This window comes from Mustela putorius, unplaced genomic scaffold (genome assembly GCF_011764305.1).
Source record: "Mustela putorius furo isolate JIRA1106 unplaced genomic scaffold, ASM1176430v1.1 tig00003834_pilon_pilon_pilon, whole genome shotgun sequence".
In the NCBI taxonomy this organism is placed as follows: domain Eukaryota; kingdom Metazoa; phylum Chordata; class Mammalia; order Carnivora; family Mustelidae; genus Mustela; species Mustela putorius.
The window spans coordinates 10,062,262-10,086,031 of NW_025421987.1; positions in this window are offsets into that span (position 1 = coordinate 10,062,262).

A 23,770-nucleotide genomic window follows, 5' to 3' on the forward strand; every position below is an offset into this window, starting at 1 on the left:
ATCTTTTCTTTCAGGATCATTTCCCTCTCCTGGATGTATTATTTTAATTCTCGACAAGTTTTCCTCACATTATTTATTCCCCTGTATATTTCACACTCTAAAAATGCTCCCAAAGTTGTTTTCCTTAAATGCGGACTGCAGTATATTACCATCAGTCGCCCTATGGCCTATAAATTAAAAAAGAATGGCCTTTAATGGTGTCACAGATGCTTCACAACAACCCTCATTATAATTTTCCGATTCCACTTTAAATCACTTTTTACCACAATCCTATTGATCGGTGCCCACACACCCAGAAGTGTGCATATACACGTGAACTTACCATGTAGCATACGTGACACCACACAAGTCACAACAACCATCTTACTATTCTCACTACAGTCCCTTCTGTCTTCTGCCTTTTCCCATACTGTTCTGTCAGAATTATAGCAGCCTCTTGAACAACGGCTCCTTCTCCTTTAATTAATAATAAATGAAAAGGCATTTCCTTGCTGCTTTAGTCTCACTACTTGCTTCCTCATGTATTATCTCACAATACTGTATTCTCATTTCCATTATTTTCCGTGCTTTCTTTCCTTTCGCCAAATCTCTTACTGTGGCCCCTCCAATATTTCTACTTCAGCCCATGGAATATTAAACAAAATAATATGTATCTACAATCTATTTTCAAATAGGTCCATACACCAAATTTTAAGTAAACTTTAGCTCTTTCTCACATCACATAGCTTCTATTAATACTTTCGAAGGCAGTCTGCTCATCATTCTACACACTGTGGACGTCTGGGTGGGGAGATGTGTAAACATTATTCTAGCTCTCCAGGACAGCTTCCACACATCTATGTAAAAAAATCTTATTCTGTGCTCTATCCGTATTTAACTCTGCCATATCCTAAAGACCTATTCATACCTGACTTTGTTTGATACCTAAATCATGGTTTTTTTCCACCCTAAGTCCAGTTGTCATCCAGGTGTTATCAAGGTGAATTCCAAAATTCATATGGATAATTTTATTCAAAATGTTAGCCCCCAAAGTTTGATGATCTCTTCACCTATATTGGGGTCATCACCTCTCATGACTGTAATATTTTTCACCTATAATAATTACTTCTGAAATACTGAACTCACTGCACAGTGACCAAAACTTTCTACATTTTCTAACCCTTATTTCATGAATCACATTGCTCCTACTCTTTAATTTTATAAATTTATAATCCTTGATTTTTCAATACTTTCTTTAAAACATATTCTTTTCTGATTAATGCTAAATCTTATGAATATAAAATTATTTTTTCACCACATCCTAATAGTTTTCTTTTTATCCTGAAATGTATTCCCCCAACAAAATTCTCTCATTGGCTAACATTACTATATAACAAATGGTTCACAATGCCCCCCAAACTCTTTATTCAGTCTCTAATTACAGAACTCTCAGAAGCCAAATTTGCCCTTTTCCTGAGGATTCCACACTCAATCTCCACTCCACTCTCCAAACATTTATTGATATCTTCAGTCATCCTCGTCTTCCTGCTAGTCTTAGAGCACAACATCTGCCCCCCCCCAACATTTTAATACAAGTATGTTTCATCTCAGCTTTCCACCATGCCTTCATATTTTAATCTTTTTGTGTATTTTCTTTCTCTATTTCTATTTCCCTCTTTTCTTAATCTTTTTATGTGCAACTTTTTCCCATCCAATTTGCAGCAAGACTATTACTTTAAAAAGAAAAAACACTCCCCATCTTGGTACAAATTTACCATCTAGTTCACCTTCAAGCTCTTTTCTACCCTAAAGAGTAAAGTAAACTTTCTGATTTTATTTTCTGACCTCCTGTTTATGATTGAGCATTTATTATTTGATCTGGCTTTCTCTTCAATTCCACAACTTGATTTGGAATTAGGAATATGATTCCTAATCATCATATCAAAACAAATTTTAAAATATGTTCTAGACTTTCTCTCTATTGTATTTGATATTATCAAAGTCCCCTAAAACACTTACTTCTTCATATTTAGGACACCAGACTACCCTGGGTCTCCTTATAACTTCCTAACTTCTCTCCCTAGCCCCTTCTTCTCCCTACTAGGTACTTTTGCCTACCCCTTAAATACTGGGATTCTCCCTCCTTCAGCCCATTACAATTATCAGAATTCACTTTCTCTTTTACCATCCATTCTCTTGTTTTCAGTTACCACCTATATGATTGTGGCTCCCAGTACAAGTCCAGCCCAGACTTCTAAGTTTCACATTTGTATATCAAACTGCTTCTAAGTTTCATATTCATGTGTGAATATGATGGTAAATATTTTAAATGAGTATTTCAAATGCATTTTTATATTCATTCCTTGTTTTATATATATATATACACACACACACACACATTAAGATATACATTAAATATTCATAATGTATCACAAATTATGCTAGACAACAGGTAAATGGTTGCTAAAGAAATATACTTAATCCTGTCTTACCCTCCTGGAAGTTACAATCTATGTCTAATATCAAACCTATCATTCTTTTCCAAAAATCACTTCTTTTCTTTTCTTTTTTAAGATTTTATTTGTTTATTTGACAGAGATAGAGAGCACAAGCAGGGGGACTGAGAGAGGGAGAAGCATGTTCTCTTCCGAGCAGAAAGTTCCATGCCGGACTCGATCCCAGAACACTGGGATCACGGCCTGAGCCAAGTCAGATGCTTAACCGACTGAGCCACCCAGGTGCCCCAATCTGTTTCTTTTTTCAATTTGAACCTTTTCCCTAGAGAGTGAAGCATGAAAGTGGTTCCTCTCTCTTATTCCCCTCATCCAATGCAATCATTCACAAACTCTTGCCATATCAACATGATTGCTTTATGATTTGTTAACCTTTTATTTATGCCTACTACCACTCTCCTTATTCAGTCACCACTGGCCTGCTCTAATGTATTAATCTTATAATTCAGCTCTCTGACCTTCATTTTCTACCAAAAAAAAAAAAAAAAGAAGAAAAAGAAAAAGAAAAATCCCATGTCTAATAAACTGGCAAAATGGTTTATGAAAATGCAACTAAAATTTTGCCACTCATCTGTTCAAAACTATTTTATGATTCTTTTTTTGATCAAAAGACAAATGTCAATGTCTCTGATATGACATTCAATGTCCTTCAAAACCTGGCCCTACTTAATTTCTGTGCTGAATTTTATACTATGTCAACCACGGTTGACATGAGATCCCCATGAGCACCATATTGTTTCTCACTTTGATATCTTCATAACTTGTGTTCTACAACATAGGTAAACATTTGTCCAGAAAGCTTTTCCTGCCCCTCCAAGTTTGAAATAGCTGCTCCTTCTTTGTGTATTCATAACACTGTTTGTCTATATTTATATTCACACGTACTCATAATACATTAAACTTATCTCTGTATAAGTCTATTATCCTAGTAGATGGTGAGGAGATTGAGGACAAAGGCTCTATTTTATTCACCTTTGCATCTCTAAAGCTAGAGTGCTTAGCGTGCACTGTTTAATAGGTTATGATTGAAGAAATGAGTACATGAATGTAATCAATCTTTCATAATATTATCTTCTCTATTATCTTAGTTCCTTGAGTACATGAGCCATGCCCCATTTATCTTTATTTTTTAGTTCTTAGCACAGTGATTGGTACCTAGCAGATACTCCATAAATTCGTGTTCCATGAAAAGTTGTGGATAAGAATCAAAAGTGTTACATGACAACAGACATGATACTGAATAGAAAAGAAAACTTACCTCTACAAAAAGGAAAAGTAAAACACTGACAAAATGTAAGTAATTTTAGTTGAGATATTAATTATTTGAAGTCAGTATTCAATTATATTCTAAAAATAACTCCATTGTTCTGATTATAATGAAGAGAGCTAAATAAATCATGAAGATATTTTCACTCAAATCAAAAAACTGAATTATAAAGTTGTTCTCTTGTTGGGGGGGAGGTCAGTTTTAGATAGATAGATAACTGTAACTATTAGGTACTTGGTTTCCTATAAGAAAACACTGGCAGATTCTATTGCCTCCAACTAGACATGTTCAATATTGTCAACACATATGCATTTGCCATGACAAACAACAATAAAGTTAAAGACAAAATTTGCACCAAAATATAACAACTCTTTGCAGCAACAGTGAACTCTTATAAGTTGAAGGCTTAGAAGTTGAAGGCTGCACATGGCTGAGATGATTCTGAAACTTAGAGGTGTGTTACTAGCTGCCATAGCACTGACAAACATAATAGCTATGTACTGATTCTCATCCCTGACTTTTCTAAACAGTAGGTGATTGCCAGGATTGTATTTATTTTTTTTAAGGTTATTTATTTACTTATTTATTTGACACAGAGAGAGAGAGAGAAAGCACACGCAGAGGGAGCAGAAGAGGGAAAGGGGGAAGCAGGCTCCACACTGAGCAGCAAGCCCATGTGGGGCTCGATCCCAAGACCCTGAGATCATGACCTGAGCTGAAGGTAGACGCTTAACTGACTGAATCACTCAGGCACCCCCAGGATTGTATTTCTGGTGACCAATTTATTTTAATCTAGGATATATTTAATAAAAGTAAAAAGGAAGAAATATTTTATTATATTCCTTTAAGCAGAACAAAGTAATTCAAATAAACCTCAAATGTTGAAAAGGAACCACATTAATTGTTCTAAATAGTATCAAATACAAGAAATATGCTGTAAAGGGGGCCCCTGGGTGGCTCAGTCAGTTAAGCATCTGACTCTTGATTTTGGCTCAGGTCATGATCTCAGAGTCATGAAATTGAGGTCATGCTGGGCTAGTGCTGGGGATAGAGTCTGCTCAAGATTGTCTCTCTCCCTCTGCCTCTCTTCCCTCACTCTCTCTCTATGAAGAAAACTAACATAATTATTGGAAAACTAGCTCAGGAGTTGGAGGAACTAGGTTCTAAAACAGAATCTACCACTTTCTATGTCCGCTGACACGAATCAAATCCAGGTGTATTTCTGAGCCTCATTTTTTTTCTTTGACGTAGAGTTGGACCAACAGCTTTCTCAAATATATTTTGAAATTCAAATTTCATAATTTTATGAGAATCTGGAAAGTATAATACTATCTTTTCACTACACTCCACGGCATGTGAAAAGAGATGATGTGAGGAGAAAAAGATGAAGAGAAAAAGAAAAGGTGAAATGTCATTATAAACCTGCTCAATAAAGCATTAGAGTGATCATGTGTATTTTTCTTCCCCTCATCAGGTCGAGGAGGAGCTGATCTGCACTACTTTCATCTCCGTGTGAATACGTATGTAACCTAGTCAAGAACGACAGATATGAATATTAGTGGTAGGCTTAAAAGTGAAAAGGTAGTATTAGCTACCATCAGCACCATGAAGTCTCAGGAAAAGAATTCTGAATCTCCTGCCACTCTGTTCTTTCTCAGCCCTATGACTTGCACCTGCCAAGAAGTAAGAAAGTTGTGCTTATCCCAAGTGTGATACAGAACTATAAAAGAGCATTAAGCAGGAGAACTTTTTCATTTCATTGACTCAAAGATTATCTGATATTGAGAGATAGGCATACATAATCATGGAATGAGTGGGCTGGGTGAGAGCTGACTAGTGGCTTAGAGTAATTTCAGCAAGATGAAGAGAACTAATCCTGCACATATTTTTAAGGTATAATATGCCCTTTATTCCCAATTTGTCCCATCAACCCTTAAGCCTTTTCCATCCTTCTCTGCTCTAGCCAAAGTCTGGAGCCTAGTCATCCTTATTGTATCACCCATGCTTCCTTCCCAGTGAATTACAGGTGGGTTCGGCCAAAAGGTGATGCTGGTAGGAAACTGGAAAGTGTGAGGTTTTTTCTTCCTCCCACGCCCCAACAACTTCTTATTTCAGGCTTAAATTTCTGAGGGTATCTCCATTTCTCCATTACTATGGTTCCTTCCACGTGGGCTCTACTCCACCTTCTCAGGTCTTCCCAACTCTGATAACTTCCATATCTCTCTTTATCCCTAATTATCTCTTTAGTAGGGATAGTAATGGCTCCCTACTGTTGTTAGTCTCTGGTTGTCTCACCATCCCTTGTTTGTTCTACTTACATCACAGCAAGTAGTGCCTTCACTGAAATATTTTTGTTTGAACCTTTTGGGATGAATTCTCTTTCCTCTGGCAACTTTGAATAAACCAGCAGCCAGAGATTATTAATGCGCTAGATGTGGGCAAGTGAGGAAAAGTGGAATCAAGGTTGACTCACATTTCAGGCTTAACCAATTGGGTGCATGGTGATTGCATTTAATGCAGTGAAGGGGGCTGGGAATAAATGATTCATTTGTGAAACCAAAATACCATCACACAACAGTATATATGTCACTAGCATGTACCAAATGCATGCTAATATAAGCCCAGGAGGCTGACAGCTGAAGCCCATGGCATCCAGGTTCATACTAAATTTCAGAGGAATCCTGATATAAGCTTTATATGATTACAGTACCATATAGTTGTAAGTGTAATTTTTTGTTTTAATGTTTCATTGTTTTCACAGGATCTGAACAATATTAGCACACACATTATACATTTGATGAGAAATGTGAAAAGAAAACACCAAACAAAATTTAATTTCAATCACATAAACTTTAGAAAGACATATTTCTATCACATTAAGTAGAATAAGGGGAAGTGTAAAATTATTGCCAGACATAAAGTTTGAGAAGGTCAGATACATCTTTACTGGGAAAGGATTTAGTTCACTAAGAATCTGAAGTCCTTATATCTCTGAAATAATAATGAGCAAAATAGGGTCTTATTATTTCTAGCTAAAATACTTAACTACAGTCAGCAGTTAGGTCTAAGAATTCTTGAAAATATGTACCCTAATTCCCAAGGGACAGGAACATAATTATCAAGGATTTCTCATCACAATGTTACATGATTTAAAGAAATACCATAGAGAACAGTGTTTGTGTGTGTTTGTGTGTATATGTTGCATAGTCTAACTACTCCTACTTATTTGTCTGCTTCAATCTTTGTTGAAATAATTTTGTCAGCCCTAATTTTCTTGGACATTGTTTAAAATTATCTACATTTCCTAGCATGTGAAATAAACTTGGTTTGTTAATAAACATGATTCTTGGTATCTTTTTGTGTCAATATTTACATAAATAGGGTTAAGAAAAATTATAGGATGGTAGTGAAAAAATTTTGTACTAAAGAAACTTTAATACTAAAGAAACATCTTCTAATTACTAAAAACTGAATTCTTGTATCTTAACCAATTTCTAAGCTTTCAACATAAAGTTTGCCATCAAATTAATATTCAATCAAAATTCCAGTCTAGCTTTGAAAGCTGGGCATTGACTGAGAGCCCTGTGTTATCTTGAGAAATGGTCTTAAAGACTTGGAGAATGTATGAAAATCAATTGCTAGCCATATCATAGCTACTGATCCTTTAGCCCTTATCCTTCCACAAAAGGGAGAGAAAGGATCCCAAGCATAGTCCCCACTGAGCATGGAGCACTACGTGGGCTTCGGGATCCTAGAACCATGACATCATGACCTGAACTGAAATCAAGAGTCAAATGCCGAACCAGCTCAGCCACCAGGCACCCAGCAATTTGACATATTTTAAAACTTTAACCAGCAAGAAGTATCTGAGAGAGTAAATTTAAGGATCTTTTAAATTTTTTTCTCCTGCTTTATTCAAAATTTTAAAAAAAATGATACCAAAATGTAAGAATAAATCTGCACAGAAAATAGAATTCTTCTACACTTCAGACTAATGCCTTATTGTTTGAAGGCCCAGCTTGGTCAGTAATGGTCCTTTGGAGGAAAGCTTAGTATTTTCCCAGTTAAAGGCAGTGCCATCAGAAGCTTTACTTCATTTTTTTACCCTTCGAATTTTATGACTGTGCATGGACTTCTCTGAGATGCTTAGTGACAGGTGTGACTAGGAGAAGTAATTACAGACAGTGACTAGAAGTTTAAGACTTTGGGGATAAAAGTGAATGAAATGAACATGAAAGTTCTAGTGATGAAGTTAACTTCTGACAAGCACAACATGCTCATTATGGAAATCTGAAATAGAATAGAGATCTGAAAAGTAAGTTTGAAATGAAAGACCATAAGTTGATCATTGACCTCTTTACTATGGAGACTAAAGGCACAACCTGTGTTGAAAGCATTTGTGATTCAGAAGGCTAATTATTCACACCCCTACAATTTCATTCTATTTGATGTCTAAGCTCCTTGTACAATTCTGATGGACCGTGCAGTTTTCTCTGGCATCAAGGTTGTGTAGATGATTGCTCACACGGTCTGGAAATTCTAAGTGGAACACTCAAATTATTTAATTTTATCCTAGTCCTTCAGAGGTGAAGAAGGCCTAAATAAAGAATGACAAAGAGCACTTCCAAATATCTATGGACTTTCCTCTTGGTTGGTCCTTTGACAGCACTGAAAATCTAATTAAATTGTAAACACCTGAAGGGCAAAGATCATATTTTATATACTGTATCTAGAATAGCTTCTAGTTTTGTGCCTCAAAAATAATGGCTTTAAAATACACATACAGAATGAGTAATTAGCAAGGTCACAGATTCCTTGGAAGAAAATTTAAGAAGGAATTGAGTGAGCATATCTGAACATAAACTTTCCAAAAAATGAGTTTTAATTATTTTAAAACAAAACTGTTTTATCAATCTTGAATTTGCCAAGGACAGGGTTACCTTTCACTTCTTGTTTTGCTTAAGTCCATAAAATTATGAGTATTTCCATACTAATCATTTCTCATTGATGCAAACTAATAAGAACAGAGAACATCAAATTTAATTTTTCCATAGAAATTATATATATATATATATATATATATATATATATATATCCAAAAACAACAAAATAGACGGGAGAGTAATAACACTTCAACAATGGTCTTTTTTGGCCGGGAACAGTTGGATAATTCCCAGGCAGCAAATCTACTGACCTTAAACTTTAGTTTTTTATGGCACATCCCATTTCATAGCTCATCTGAAATCACTCTCATTTTTCAGTCTAAGTATTCTGTTTCTTTCTGGAAAGCGGTTGTTTTGCCACTAGCACCCACCCATCCTTCTCTTTGCATTGATAACTAAAATTTTCTCTAGCAACTGACATGCTTCCCACTTTTAATCCGTGTGCTTAGATGAGGTTTCGTCTCTAGTTCCAAAGGTATAGAATGTAAATCAAGCCTGGTTAGTCAGTCCATCACATTTCAAGTCTTCATTTCTTGGTCCAAGTACGTGATCATATCCAAGCCACTGGAACGTGGTTTTGAAAATAGTTTGGGAAAATATAGCCTGAGCCCACAATAAACCAATACTGCAGACACTACAAAACTCATACCCAAGAATCACCAAGTTCTGATCACATTATTTGACCTATGATTCCAGTTGTCACTGAAATTAGAGCTGCCCTAACCTTTTCCAATTTTATAAACCATAAATTTTCTTTTATGTTTTAATTCAAGCTAAGTTATATTTTTGGTCAGTTATACCTCAAAGTGCTCTGACACTGCCTTACTCGAAGGTATCATGGCATGTAGTTGTTGCTTCTAACCAGTGTCAACAACCAATGCTAGCTTCAGGCATGGTTGGATAGCTCTAATTTTCTGAGTGAAGAATCTCTCAGAATGGTGCTCTATTTGTTATGCCCCTTGTGAACAAGATCTGGACATGAGACGGCATGTAATTTTGGCTGCCTGCCAAATTACAACTAGATGAGAAATAGCCCCTTTATTTTAGTGTTAATAATACTTTTTCATCGGTGACAAATTTATCTATTATCTTCAGCATAAGAGGTAGTAAGAGTGATTGAATTGTTGGTGGTTCCCCAAAATAGCTGTTTTAGAAGACCTAAGTTGGCTGGAAGTTGCAGGCTTTCCAGAAATAGAGTCAGCACATGAGAATTCAGCTGGAGGAGACTATACCCACAGAAGAGGATGTAGAGCAAGTGACATTCAACATCCCCTCTCAACACAATGTCCATGAATATGATTATGGGTAACTGCAAGAGGGGACACTTATTAATATCCATTTTGCACCAAGCATGCCAAATTAACACTTACTCTTTAGAGCTTCCAAAAATCCACAAGGTTATATATTCCTCTACTTGAAATCAAGATTCTACCTGCCAGAAAGTTCTACTCAGAAATACTTCTAAGGCCTGGAAAAACTGAGGATAGAACCAGTGTGCAGTCCACTTATGTAGCACTAAAATGCAGCCAGGCTCAGAAACTGCCAAGCATGAAGCAGATTTTCAGAGAACTGCAAGTTTTTGGCTCTGATGTGTATGTCTGAGAACTGAGATTAGACATGGAAGTTGAGGTGGAACTAGCCCATGGGTTTTAAAACATGGAGCCAGGTGTTATGAAAGACAGTTTGGTATAAAATTTAAGAACAACACCATCCAAAAGAAAAATCAATCCAAAGACTAGATAGTAAGACCAAGCTAGATTTGAAGTTATAGAAATGCAAGAGGAACCATCACGATGTAGAAGAGAGAGCTGGTAAGGCAGAGGTAGTGGAAGGCAGATCTTTAAGTCTCTTAAATATGGATGCAGACAATACAGAGAATTTGAGACTGCATCTATGCTCTTGGAGCAGTAGAAAGTTTGCACAATTATTCTTCCTTTTGGATTAGAATTAGAGTCACAATAGTAGTTTATCTCACAGCCCTCCTATAGTTTGTGAAAAATAAGTGTACCCACAGTAAAAGCAGAAGCATATGAGGAGATATGCTTCCCACAAAATGAGCCATTTAGCCTCTCTCTGAAGGGTTAATAGTTGAATAGTAGCATACCCACTGCTATTATATATTACTAATTTGCAAGTGTTGTGATTGCTATCAGAAATATTTCATTCACATCTTCCATTCAGCAGTCCATGGTGAAATGGAAAAAAATAACAGCAATATAATGAGTTGTCAGAGAGATGAATATTGAATTTAAAGGATAATGAAGGATTCTGGGATGATGTTCTGCCTATATTTTAGTCTTACTGTGTCTTTTTTTTTTTTTTTTTGTAGAAATACTAGTTGTTGCCAAAATAGTCCTTGCTGTGCAAAATAAAACTGATAACCTTGTAGTGGTTATCAATGTTTATGTACACACACACATAAGCTCACACCACAAACACATATGCTGTAAACTTCAAATATATCCTAGAAAACTCAATGGCATCACAGGAAAAAAAAAAAAAGGTACAGAACTAGAGGACTGAATTATTCTATGTGAAGTCAGAAAAAATGTTTTGAAGTAAAATTACCAGTCATCTGGGAAGTAGGAAACAAAACAATTGTTTGAAACAGATTCCTCCAAATCAAGTGAAATAAATCTCTGCCGACCCCCCAAGGATGACATAATATATATTGAAACCAGTGTTGCATAAACAATATATTCAATTGGCAGGCTGTGAATACATTTACAAAGTTATTGATGACCTTTCATCATGATTTTCTAACTTTGTTTTGCTCTACCACTCCTGAGTTATAAGCTCATCAATAACCCATTGAAAAAAAAATGATATATAGAGAGTCAGTAAACAAATGATGTATTTCTAGTCAGTCTAGTTGGTAAGCTGCAATATCTCTATATACTACTTTTTACATAAATGTACAATACAGGCCATGTCAGGCACCCTCACTTTATAAATATATTATTTTAATACCACATCTACTGGCCTTTGATTTATAAATATTTTTAAGGTATAATGATTTGAGAATTGACAAAATGAACATAAAACATTAAATAATATTTTCCAATACCATAGAATTTTATTTTCAATTATCAACTACTAAGTGACATTAATCTAAAAGATTCTACTGACTCTGTCTTAAACATGAGGAAGAAATGGGAAAATCAATTTTTTTCCTTAGCCAGATGTTTTTGATTCATGTACACAAGCTCATATTTTTTTTGTAACATTCAGTTACTTTATTATAAAAATTGAAATTTTAAAATTTAATTTTTGATACTCTTTAATACTAGAAAATAAGGTGTTCAGAAAATGATGAGAATGTGTAGACATAGGAGCCAGACTGAAGGAGTTCCCAATAGCCAAATTAGGGCAATTTGAACAGGATAAATACTGAAAGTAAATAGTGATTGTAAAGGATTATAACGCTTACAGTAATATAACTATCCTTGGATCCAATTAAAGTAAATATGATAGATTATAGACAGATAGATGATAGACAGACAGGAACTGTGCTTCCTTATTTAATTATGATTTACAAATGCAGAAAAAATGTTAACAGAAAATCACTATTTGGTAATTTGAATTTATGATTCAGAATTGTAACAAGTCTAAAATTAGTGGTTAAAACAAAATGAGAGAAAATATTTGCATAATCCCAAAATACTTCTTGACAAAATGCTTTTAAATTACAATGGGAAAAAATAACTTTACAGAAGAGAAACCAGGTATACCATAAACAACTGGCCAAAATTAACATTACCAGTAACAGGACATACTGCTATTATGAACCACTCAGATATGAAATAGTGAGAACAGTAAACATCACTTCTTGTGGTATTATTGCAAAAAATATATATAACATGATTTTCAACATGAGGAAAACTCACTCTGGTAAAAACTGAGGGACATTCAACAAAATGTATTTCCAGTACTCTTCAGAAGTGAAAAATGTCATAAAGACAAAGACTGAAAAAATGTCACAGATGGGGGAAAACTAAGGTGACAACAACTAAAGGCAATTTGTGACTCAGATTAGACCTTGAATCAGAAATAGGATCATTTTTGTAACAGCCGGATAAATATGAATGAGGTCTGTAGGGGATTCTTTGTACTCGTTCTGTAACTTTGGGTTAGCTGGTTTCAAATTGGAAAGAAAACAATAGAAGTGATTTGCTTTTCTGTAAGTAAGTTTTTAAGAAAATTAATAGAGAAGTCCCTAGTGAGGACAGGGATAAGAATTTGAGGTGACGGGTTGGGGGGGGGGGGGAACAGAGCAACTGTATCAGTTGGGGCATGGCAGGCCCTGCCTATTCCCCAGCCTCTGCTGCTTCCCATCTCTACCCAGCTGAGGCCAATTAATCCTAATCTACAAATTCCCCTAGGCCACATCTGTAGAACCAAACCCTATTTTAGACAAGAAGGTGGTACAGAACTCCAAGTCAGTACAACCAATTTTAGCAACACACCAATCGTGCTGCTAGTCCAGTCCTGATCCTGTAAGAAGCCTCTTCCCTTGGCCCACCAAACTCCAGGTGACCATTTTGGTTTTTTGGTGCCTTCAGGGGTATAGTTCTACCTCCTTCTTGCACTGTCACCCACTTCTTAATGACAGACTTCCCAGATGCCGACTATTTGCCAGCATGTTTGGGCAGACCTGATAGCGCTGCTCTCCCTGTGGCTTTTGCCACTGCCATTCCTTTGCATTCACCCTCACCACAAACCAGCCCCGTCTGTTACTCCTCATCTATCACTCAAAACACACGGAGGCTTGCCATCATAAACTTCCTGTAGCTACATTCGCTTTTCCCATGTTTTTCCCCGCAACTGGGACTGCGGTGACTATGTTCGGCGCCCAGTCAAGTTTTAATGCTTCACCTGCTGCCTTCATATAGGGGCTGCGGTTCTTCCTCCCTGTAAAAAATGCCCAAGACATGCAACACCCAAGAAAGGACAACAATTCAGGACTGCAACAACTCATGACTACTCCTGACGAGTAGTGTGTCCTGACAGGCAGAGTGGCCATTCTGATAGTCAGAGAGGAGGGACTGACTCTGTTGACGGGAACTTTCAGCATTATGTTTCATAACCACAAAATGAAGCAAATGGCTGCTGTTAGTGGAGCGGGAACTACAATTAGGTACCTCGGGACACAGAATCAGGAGCACAAAGTGACAATTCTTCTCTCCATCCTCAAAGAAAGATCTATGCTTTTCCAGATAGAAATTGTATCCAGTGATGAATTCAACCTTCTCTGTTGGAACTAATAGTGAGCCACTTGAACATAACACACAGTAATTTGTACTTTTTCTGAACTGCAGCCCCTACCATGTACATAAACTGAACTGACTGCCCATCCTCTGCCTCTCAGCATGATTTCATTGTCCTCTGATACACAGTGTGTGTGTAGCAACTCTTGTTAGGGATGTAAGGGGCAGCATGTTGTGCAGAAACACTTTCCTGCAATTCTGAGACTCAGCTACTTGCTCTGGAGGTATTTGGAAATTAGAAAATCGAGATTTTCTCATCATACATATCTTATGAATAGCAAGAACCTTGTATTTGGTTGTTTTTTTTTCCTTATTTTTATAAATCAATATTTTGAAAAACTGACTTAATTTATCCAGGAGTAAAAGGTCAATAATCTTTTTGTTTTTTAATTTCTTTTCAGTGTACCAGAATTCGTAGTTTATGCACCACACCCAGTGCTCCATGCAATCCGTGCCCTCCATAATACCCACCACCAGGCTCACCCAACCTCCCACCCTCCTCCCCTCCAAAACCCTCAGATTGTTTTAAAGAGTCCACAGTCTCTCATGGTTCATCTTCCCCTCCAATTTCCCCCCACTCCCTTCTCTTCTCCATCTCCCCATGTCTTCTGTGTTATTTCTTATGCTCCACAAATAAGTGAAACCAAAGTCAATAATCTTGAGAGAAGCTTTAACCTATGCTGCTGCACTGTTTAATACAGTAGCCACCAGTCATACATGGTTATTTAAATTAAAAATTAAAATACTTAAAATGAGATAAAATTATAAGTTTAATTCCTCTGTTACACCAGCCACATTTTAAATACTCAATAGCGACATGCAGCTAGTGGTTACCATACTGTCAGTGCATTTCCATCATTGCTGCAAGTTCTATTGGACAACACTGTAAATCCAGAGAAGAAAGAAATCCAGTGATTTTTTTTTGATGGTGATATGTATGAAATATTTAAATGATGTCAAAAAGAAATTGTTAACTCTCAAAAGCCTTTGGTAGCATCAGAGTTAGAAGCAAGCAATGCTACAGAATACTAAAGACCATTTTTCCCTAATAAAAATATTCATGTCCTTATATATTGAATTAAGCTAAATTTCTATGCAATGTCATATGTTACTATGAAATGGTTTCCTCTGCAATGACTCTGCAATGAGTTAAAGCATATCTTTTGCTGTAAGTTTTAAACATCTAATCACAATTTTTTCCTGATTCATTAGCAGCCTACAGTAGCTTGAAAATATAAGGTGCCTATCTTACAAAATCACGTTATAACATGTAATGTCCCATTTAGAAAAATACATCTAGAGTCTGTTTCATGCGAATGTACATAGGCCAATTTTCAAATCTTTTCAAGTATTGAATCCCATATAGCACTGAATTAAACCAGATCTAATGATGTAATAGCTATAATATCTATTCAGATGATTTTAATCTGTGGAAAAAATTTGTTTTGTACATATAGTTTAAAATGTTCAACACACTGAAGACGTCAAGTAAAGCAATTAAAATAAATGTAAGGCTACAAATTTAAAAATATATATGTATAATTATGTCATGATTATATACTGGAAAAAATAATTTTGATTCTTTCCTAACACTTCTCACCTAATTTTAGTTTTGGGGGAAAAAATTATGCCAGGTAATCTCCTGGGTTGAGAATCACAGAGGTGAATAACACAAAAATGTCTTTTGAGAAATTTACCATCTGTTGAGAGAGGCAAGCAAATGGGATGTTTAGTTTGTCTGTTCAGTGATGCCGGTAGTCCATCTACACGTCTGGCTAACTACTCAGGCTAAGAGTTTGCATATTTTGACTAGCTGCAGTTGTCAAGTTATGCTAAGAGTTGACCAGTAATGCCTAGTATGTCACATCTCAACTGAACATACTTGCTAAAAGAGGAAAATGACAGAATTTTCATAGGCCTTAGCCTTACCGTATGCTCTAGCTTCAAAACTTTCCATTTATATTTCTTTGTCATTACAACAGTAACCTTTTTTTTTTTTTTAAGATTTTATTTATTTGTCAGAGAGAGTGAGCACAGGCAGACAGAAGCAGAGGCAGAGGGAGAAGCAGGCTCCCCGCTGAGCAAGTAGCCCTATGCGGACTCCATCCCAGGACGCTGGGATCATGACCTGAGCTAAAGGCAGCCGCTTAACCAACTGAGCCATCCTGGCATCCCACAACAGTAACCTTTTTATAAGCTGAGTATTTTAAAGGAGATTTAAAAAAATATCCCAATAACCGTTTTTCTTTACATTTTAATTATTTCATGTATCTCATAGATGGTTCATTTATGTTTTCACTGATGTTTAGCCTGATGGAATACCTTTCAAGTAGAATTAGTATCTTCCTCCTTAATATTTTGTTTCAACTTACACATATCACAGTAGTAGTATTCTGTATTGTGTTTATGTATTTAGATGCTTATTTCCCACACTAGATAATAATGTCTCATGGTAAAGAATTATGTCTCAGTGCTTTTGTCCCTTCAAGTTTGTCTGTCAGTCCTACATCTTTGGTGAATGAATAAATAAATGAGTGAATGAACTGCTACAAATAACTGTTAGTTATTTCTTTTAGATAACTCCTTAGAAAATCTTCACTCCCTCACCTGACTACACTAGACATCCCTGTCTTCTTTGCTGTTTTTCTTATAATTAACACTCATACACAGTTAGGAATTTACTAATATTTGTTTCCTACCTTGAAAATAGGACCTTGAAAGCACAGATAACACCTGTTGGAGGGACCAGAAAACTAAAGTTATTATGTACAAAGTAGAAGTAAATAATAAGAAAAGAGCAAAAAGACCACAACTGGGAGGTGGGTTGGAAACTCACCAGTCAGAGTAGTATTTATAGTTTTGAATATATAAGACTACATTCAAGGTGTGAAAAGAGAGGATCAAAGGACAAGTGCCAGAGGCTTGAATAACAGCTGCATTTAAGGATTGGGAAAAGGAAAAAAAATGAAGGAAACTAGTAGTAGTAGTGGCTAGAGGTAAGAGAATCAGAAAATGCAGAGTCACGGAAAGCAAGGAAAAGAAAATAGTTCAAGGAATAAAGGTTTAATGATACCACATGCCACAGACAGGTCAAGTAGCACTGAAGAAAGGTAATTAAATTTGAAGGTTGTGGAAGACATCTGAGAAATTAATTTCAATACAGAAGTAGAAGTTTAACCACATACAGTGAGATTTATAAGAGGATGGGACTTAAGTAGTCTTAGAGTACCTATCATCAGATTTGAGCAAAGAATGGAATCTAAACATTACAGTACATTACGTAGCACTTTACTGTTTAGTAAGAAATTAGATCAAAGTTTCCCAAAAAAAAAGGCACTGGACTGAATACGCCCAGTCTGGTTGTGGATAGCAACGGGGGTGTTGGTAATGTTTACAGTATTTCTAACGTCACAGGCACGATACTTATTTCCCTTATTCTGTGATCCCTCTATGAGACAGAAGAGAACTTTACTATTGAACTTAATGAGTTATTTTTGCATCAAGAAAGAGCATATTACATATGTTCCAGGAGAGAATAAAAATTCTAATATTTTGCAAATTTGTACTTAATTAAAAGCAATATAGGATATATGATACAAAGAACTGAAAAGTCTGAAATTTATTTGTAAATAGTCTTTTTATTACCCCTGAATAAAGATTATATTTTTAAAAAAACTAATATATTATCTTGGAAATATAAGATAAAAATAAACAATTTCAAATACGTATATTTTAAAAGTACATACATGGCCAGTTTTTTTTTTAATTATTTTTAATTTTATTTATTTGACAGACAGAGATCACAAGTAGGCAGAGAGGCAGGCAAAGAGAGAGAGAGAGTGGGGGTGGGGGGAGGAAGCAAGCTCCCCGTTGAGCAGAGAGCCCGATGTGGGGCTCGATCCCAGGACCCTGGGATCATGACCTGAGCCAAAGGCAGAGGCTTTAACCCACTGAGCCACCCAGGTGCCCCCATGCCCAGTTTTTAAAGTGAAAATAAAAATATATTTTGTATATTCAGTAGACATTATTCATTCATTTAAGGATTTATTACAAGCTTGCTTTGTGCTGGGCATTGTTCTAGGTACTTAGACTGTATCAATGAACAAAAAAACAAGATCCCGGGGCGCCTGGGTGACTCAGTGGGTTAAAGCCTCTGCTTTTGGCTCAGGTCATGGTCTCAGGGTCCTGGGATTAAGCCCTGCATCAGGATCTCTGCTCGGCAGGGAACCTGCTTCCTCCCTCTCTCTCTGCCTGCCTCTTTTATTTATTCAAATGAATAAATAAAATCTTTTAAAAAAAAATCCTATTCGTATAGAGTTTATTTCCCAGGGAAACAAAGTCAAGAAGTTAGCACAACAAAAAGCAATTATATATTATAGAAGAAGGTGGCAAAGCTATGGATGAAAGAAAAATTAGACCAGAGTATGGAAAATAGGGTAGGAAGGCAGAGTGTCATCTTAACTCAGGGTAGGTATCATGGGGAGGTGAACATGGGCCAAGACTTAACGGATACAAGGAAGGTAAGCCAACAGAATAGCTGGAGAAGAACATCCCAGGTAAAGGAGACAAAAGTCTTATGAAGTTCAAGAAATGGCAGGAAGACCTGTGTAGTAGAAGCAGGGTGCAAGGAGAGACTGGTGGGAAGGGACAGGAGGTCAGAGAAGTCCTGGAAATTTGGGGAGTGTGATCAAGTCCATGAAGACCTTTATAAGGACGTTGGTTTTATCAGAAAGATAATCAAGCCTCCCTCTCTTTCACTGGCTCCTATCAAGACCCCCCCAAATTGAGTTGGAGACACAGTAAGTTTGGGTTTAATGGATATATTTATATATGTTCCAGTCTCTTCTGCATATAAGAATGGTATTCAGGAATACTTCTGCCCCACAACTGCGGACAGCTGGCCCATCATGCTTTGAAATAGCAGGCTATATCATAACATGAAAGTGTGCTTAGGTTCCAGGAGGTGAGATAACATTTGAAATATATGAAGCTAGAGGCTAATCTATAAGGTTAGTCTTACAGCTCAGATACGAAAGAAAGCAGTTTTCTCAAACCTGAAAACAATCTTAGAAAATTATATGCAGGGGTGCCTGGGTGGCTCAGTGGGTTAAAGCCTCTGCCTTCTACTCAGGTCATGATCCCAGGGTCCTGGGATCGAGCCCCACATTGGGCTCTCTGCTCAGCAGGGAGCCTGCTTCCTCCTCTCTCTCTGCCTGCTTGTGATGTCTGTCAAACATATAAATAAATAAATCTTTAAAAAAAAAAAAGAAAGAAAATTATATGCAATTACCAGTAAATAATTGTGAAACTGAAAGAAAAAAAATTAAAATAATAATAAAAACCAAAATTCTGCCATACAAAAGACTAAATTAACTTTTTAGTTGTTCTATAAAACACGGTAGTATAAGATTACTCTCATATGAAGAGATAAAAGAATATGCAGCCAAAATACAGGGGGAAATATATTCAGTAGTTAATAAAATCACATGGGATTTTTTCTTTCAGATGTCATTATACTTATTTTTTAATTTAAATTCAATTAATTTACACATAAGGGTATTATTAGTTTCAGAGGTAGAGGTCAGGGTTTCATTAGTCTCATATAAAAGCCATTATATCATGTGCCCTCCTTAATGTCCATTACCCAGTTACCCTGTCCCTACCCTTCAGGCAACCCTCAGTTTGTTTCCTAGGATTAAGAGTCTCTTATGGTTTCTCTCTCTCTCTCTGATTTCATCTTGTTTTAGTTTTTCTAATTTGGTGATATATTACAGTATTGTCAGATTTTTTGCACTTTATAATTTGGTTATGATTTTTTTCCATTTATATTAACTTCTGAAGACAAATCTTTTCTTGTTACTGTTTTGCTTTTTGTTGTTGCTGTTTGTTTTAAGAGAGCCATGTTTTATAAGCTTCAATCCTCAAATCCCTGAATCTATCCTTGCTTTAAGTAAAATGGAGAGGCATTTTAGGATTATAGCCCTTGAAGAGTAGGTATCAACAGAAAACCCATGAGTGAGCAAGGAAGAACTCAGGACAGCTCTAACTTTAAAGAACAGGGGAGGAAGAAGAGAACAGGAGGAAGCAGCAAAAATCTGGGAGCCACCAGAAAGAGAAGAGGAAAAACAGGAGAGGGCTTTGTACTGGAATTCAAGTGCAAAAAATGCATAAAGTAGGCAGTGAGAAACTGTGTTCCTTAATGGACTTAATTTCAAGTGAATCAACAACATGGTGTAGGGAGAGGTTTTTTTGTTTTTAATATTTCTGATAGACAAAATGTCTAATGTTTAAATTGATTTTACATTTTCCCTTTTTTAAAATATATTTTCACCATGGTGTTTTCAAAATTATCTTATGGGTTCACATATATGCTTTCCTTATTTGGCTACGAGCTCCCTGAAGAAAGAGACATAGCATCTTCAATTTGTATCCTTGGCATGTAGTTGGAATCTGGGAACAATAGCTCTTCATTCATGTTCAGTGAGTGAGTAAAGGGGTAAAACAAAGCAAAAATATTAGGTTTCCCATTGCAACTAAGGGTCCATCCTAAAAAGAAACAGTTTCTAGAAATAATGATTCACACTTTACCAATTTCATAAGTCAGGAGACAGGAAAACTGAACAGTAAAGCATTCACACTGAAAATGCCAATAAATGCATTTTATTAAAATGTCCCTTTCTTCTTGTTGAGTGTTAATTTTGTGAGTGTACTGGATCAGGAGTGAGGAAAAAGGAGCTAGTCAGGTAGATAGCAAGTAGCCTTTAGAGGATTAAAGAAACTTACTTTTTCAGGAAGTTCCTTTGTGTCTCAGATGCAGATCTCCTGTTCCTTTTTTTTGGAAAGGGGGAGTGGCTGTTACATGAAGAAGCTTGGAGGCCTCCACTAAAGCTACATTTTACCCTATGAGCTTTCTCATCTCCTCCAGTTCCATTGGTTACTTTTTCCTGATGATACCTTTTTTGCTACATATTCGATTTTAAGGTCACCTTTCTTACATTTCTCTTTAAAGTCAAAGGTCCTTTCTACTTCAGATTCAAACACTATTCTCAATTGCTTACATCTAAGATTTACTGAAAGTCTGTCCTCAGAGGACTAAGAGAATTGTAATCTTCACATACAGATGCTAATGCATTAAACACAGACTTTTAAATGTATTTTAAAGATTACTTAGTCTCATTTCTGGGTATTTGGCTTCCTCATTATGTCTACAATTGCATTTGTCATACACATGTGTAGATATAGTGTGACTTGCAGGAGGTCAGAGAGTAAGTCTTGTTCCTTATTTTCAGAGTCCTCAATGCAGGTTATGAATATGTAGCTATTTAATCATAAATTCACAACTTTTCAATTACTACCTGGGTGACCTCAGCAAATTTTTTTAACCTCTATGCAGTTTAGATTCAATACTGAAATACAGATATCAGCTAGACTAACCATGTAATTTATTTTCCAATAAGTGACACTATTGTGAATGGTAGAGAATGTTAATAATAATTTTACTTCGGGAAAATAGGTGTAAATCTGGACCATTCAAAAGAATCCAGGATATATGGTTATTCTACTAATAATAGTACCTAACATTATTAAATGAGAAATACACGAAAAAGGATGTAGACTTAGAACACAAAACTGTAAATCTTCAATAAATGTTAGATTACTGTTATTAATACTGTTTTCATGGTGTTTTTGACCTAGGAAAACCCTTGACACACTTTTGGTCTGCAGTAGGTGTCTCCCTACCAAGAAATTAAACCAGCCAGAAGAGTGTAGTTGTTACCCACTCTTGCTTCTTTTATATTTTCTTTTGAGTACATTCTAAAGTTAAACCATTCTCACCATCATGCATTTTTGTAATCTGGCTGCAATAAATGAAATATTTCGCTGACTTGAGCATTTGTTTAGTAGAATCCCATCCTCAGTAGCGATTCAGAAGAGCTGATCAATTTTTTGAATGAGCCCTGAAGGATTATTTTGAAACTGGTCCCAGTCTCATTTGTAAGACAGAATCACTTGAATACCTTTAATTTCTCCTCCTAAGTATAATTTTCCAGCTCTTCCATTTATGTGGCTCTCCCATGAATCCTACACAAAGTTCATTTAACTCCTTCAGGAGCCTCAAATTGGACACTATCCTCTAATAAAGATAAAGTGTTGAGTATAGTAAGAAGATAACACTGAAATTATTGCATGCTAATCTGGCATTCTAGTAAAACATTTTTGCACGTATATTTAATGTCACCCTTGATTTGTTACTTTCTGAAAAAACAAACATAGCCTCTGTCTCCTAGGAGCTTACAATTAAAAAAAAAAAAAAAAAACACTTCTTCAGGCCATAAGATTTTTATGGTGGTGTAGATATTAGACTTAGAGTTCCACAAGGACCAAAACCAGTGAGTGTATAGCCAGCTCCTAGCAGAGGGCTTGTCACACCATAGATTGCTAGCAAATTATTAGCTGAATGGATGAATGATTAGATGAATGAATGAATGAATACATGAAGACAGACATCAATGAGGGACCACTCAGTAAATGAAGTGAATCACATATTAAAAGTATGTACGAATAAAAATATCAAACACTAACATCTGTTTACCCATTTACTTGGGGAATAGTTATTGAAATCTCTTCTTCTAAATACTAAGAATATAAAAGAAAATTAAGATACAGTCATTACTCATGAACATGGAGAAAAATATTGTAGATTACATGGAATCATAGCAAATAATCTCATTATACATGAAAATAATAATATGACATGAACAATAAGGTTCATCTCATAAATACAAGATAGTATAACAATAAGAAAAATGTTTTGTTAATTATATTGTTAATTAAAAGGGAAAAAAACACAGTCATAGGAATAGATGACAAAAAGTCTTTTGACAATATCCAAAATATTTCTGGCATTTGTGTTGGCAAACAGAGGATAGAAAATATTCTTGACACAAAAAGTATAAATTAGAAATAATTATAGAGATTCTGCAAAAGGGTGAATCACTAAAGAAAATCTCATTCAAGTCAGAAACAAGTACCATATATTGCCATTATTATTCAACAGCCTAGAAGTCGTAAATTTTAAAAAGGAAGCAACAAACAAACAAGGGTACAGACCCTGGAAAGGAAAAAATAAACTGATAATTATTAACACATCTTTGTGTGTGTTTGTGAATGAAAAAAACATGCAAAGGTGTTCATCAAACTGTCAATAATGACTATCTTGAAAAGAAGTGAAATTGCAACAATGAGTGACTGCAGCTTTTTTTATTCTTCTGTTTATCATTCTGTGTTTGACATAATGCTAGTGGTCACATCTTTGTATATATATACATAAAAAACACATTCCCTGCCCTCATAGAGGTGCATTAAGGAAGAGAGACATAGCTGTGATTAAATAACTGCCTTGTAATACATAAGCAACCATAACAGCTCTCACACTGACTTAGAAGGAACAGAGGAGGAAGTAACCAATATGGTATCAGGTTAGGCCTTTGGAAAGGGATGGGAGTGGAAAAAAATAAATACTTTCAAGGAATGAAAATAGAGTGCAATGCTGAAGGGTATTAAAAGCATAACTTATTCTGTAAGAGGAAATCAATCCATGAGGCTAAGACCATAGGGTGCAGGAGAAGGAAAGGCAGGGGAGAGTCACATGTTGAAAAGAAGGAGTTTGATAAAACTATACAACTTGCTTACCATGCCAAGGAGATGAGACTTTACTTCATACCAGTGGCAACCATACATTTTTATTTCTATTTGTATACAGCTAAAAAGGTTAAAAAAAACTATTTATCCCTTATAATA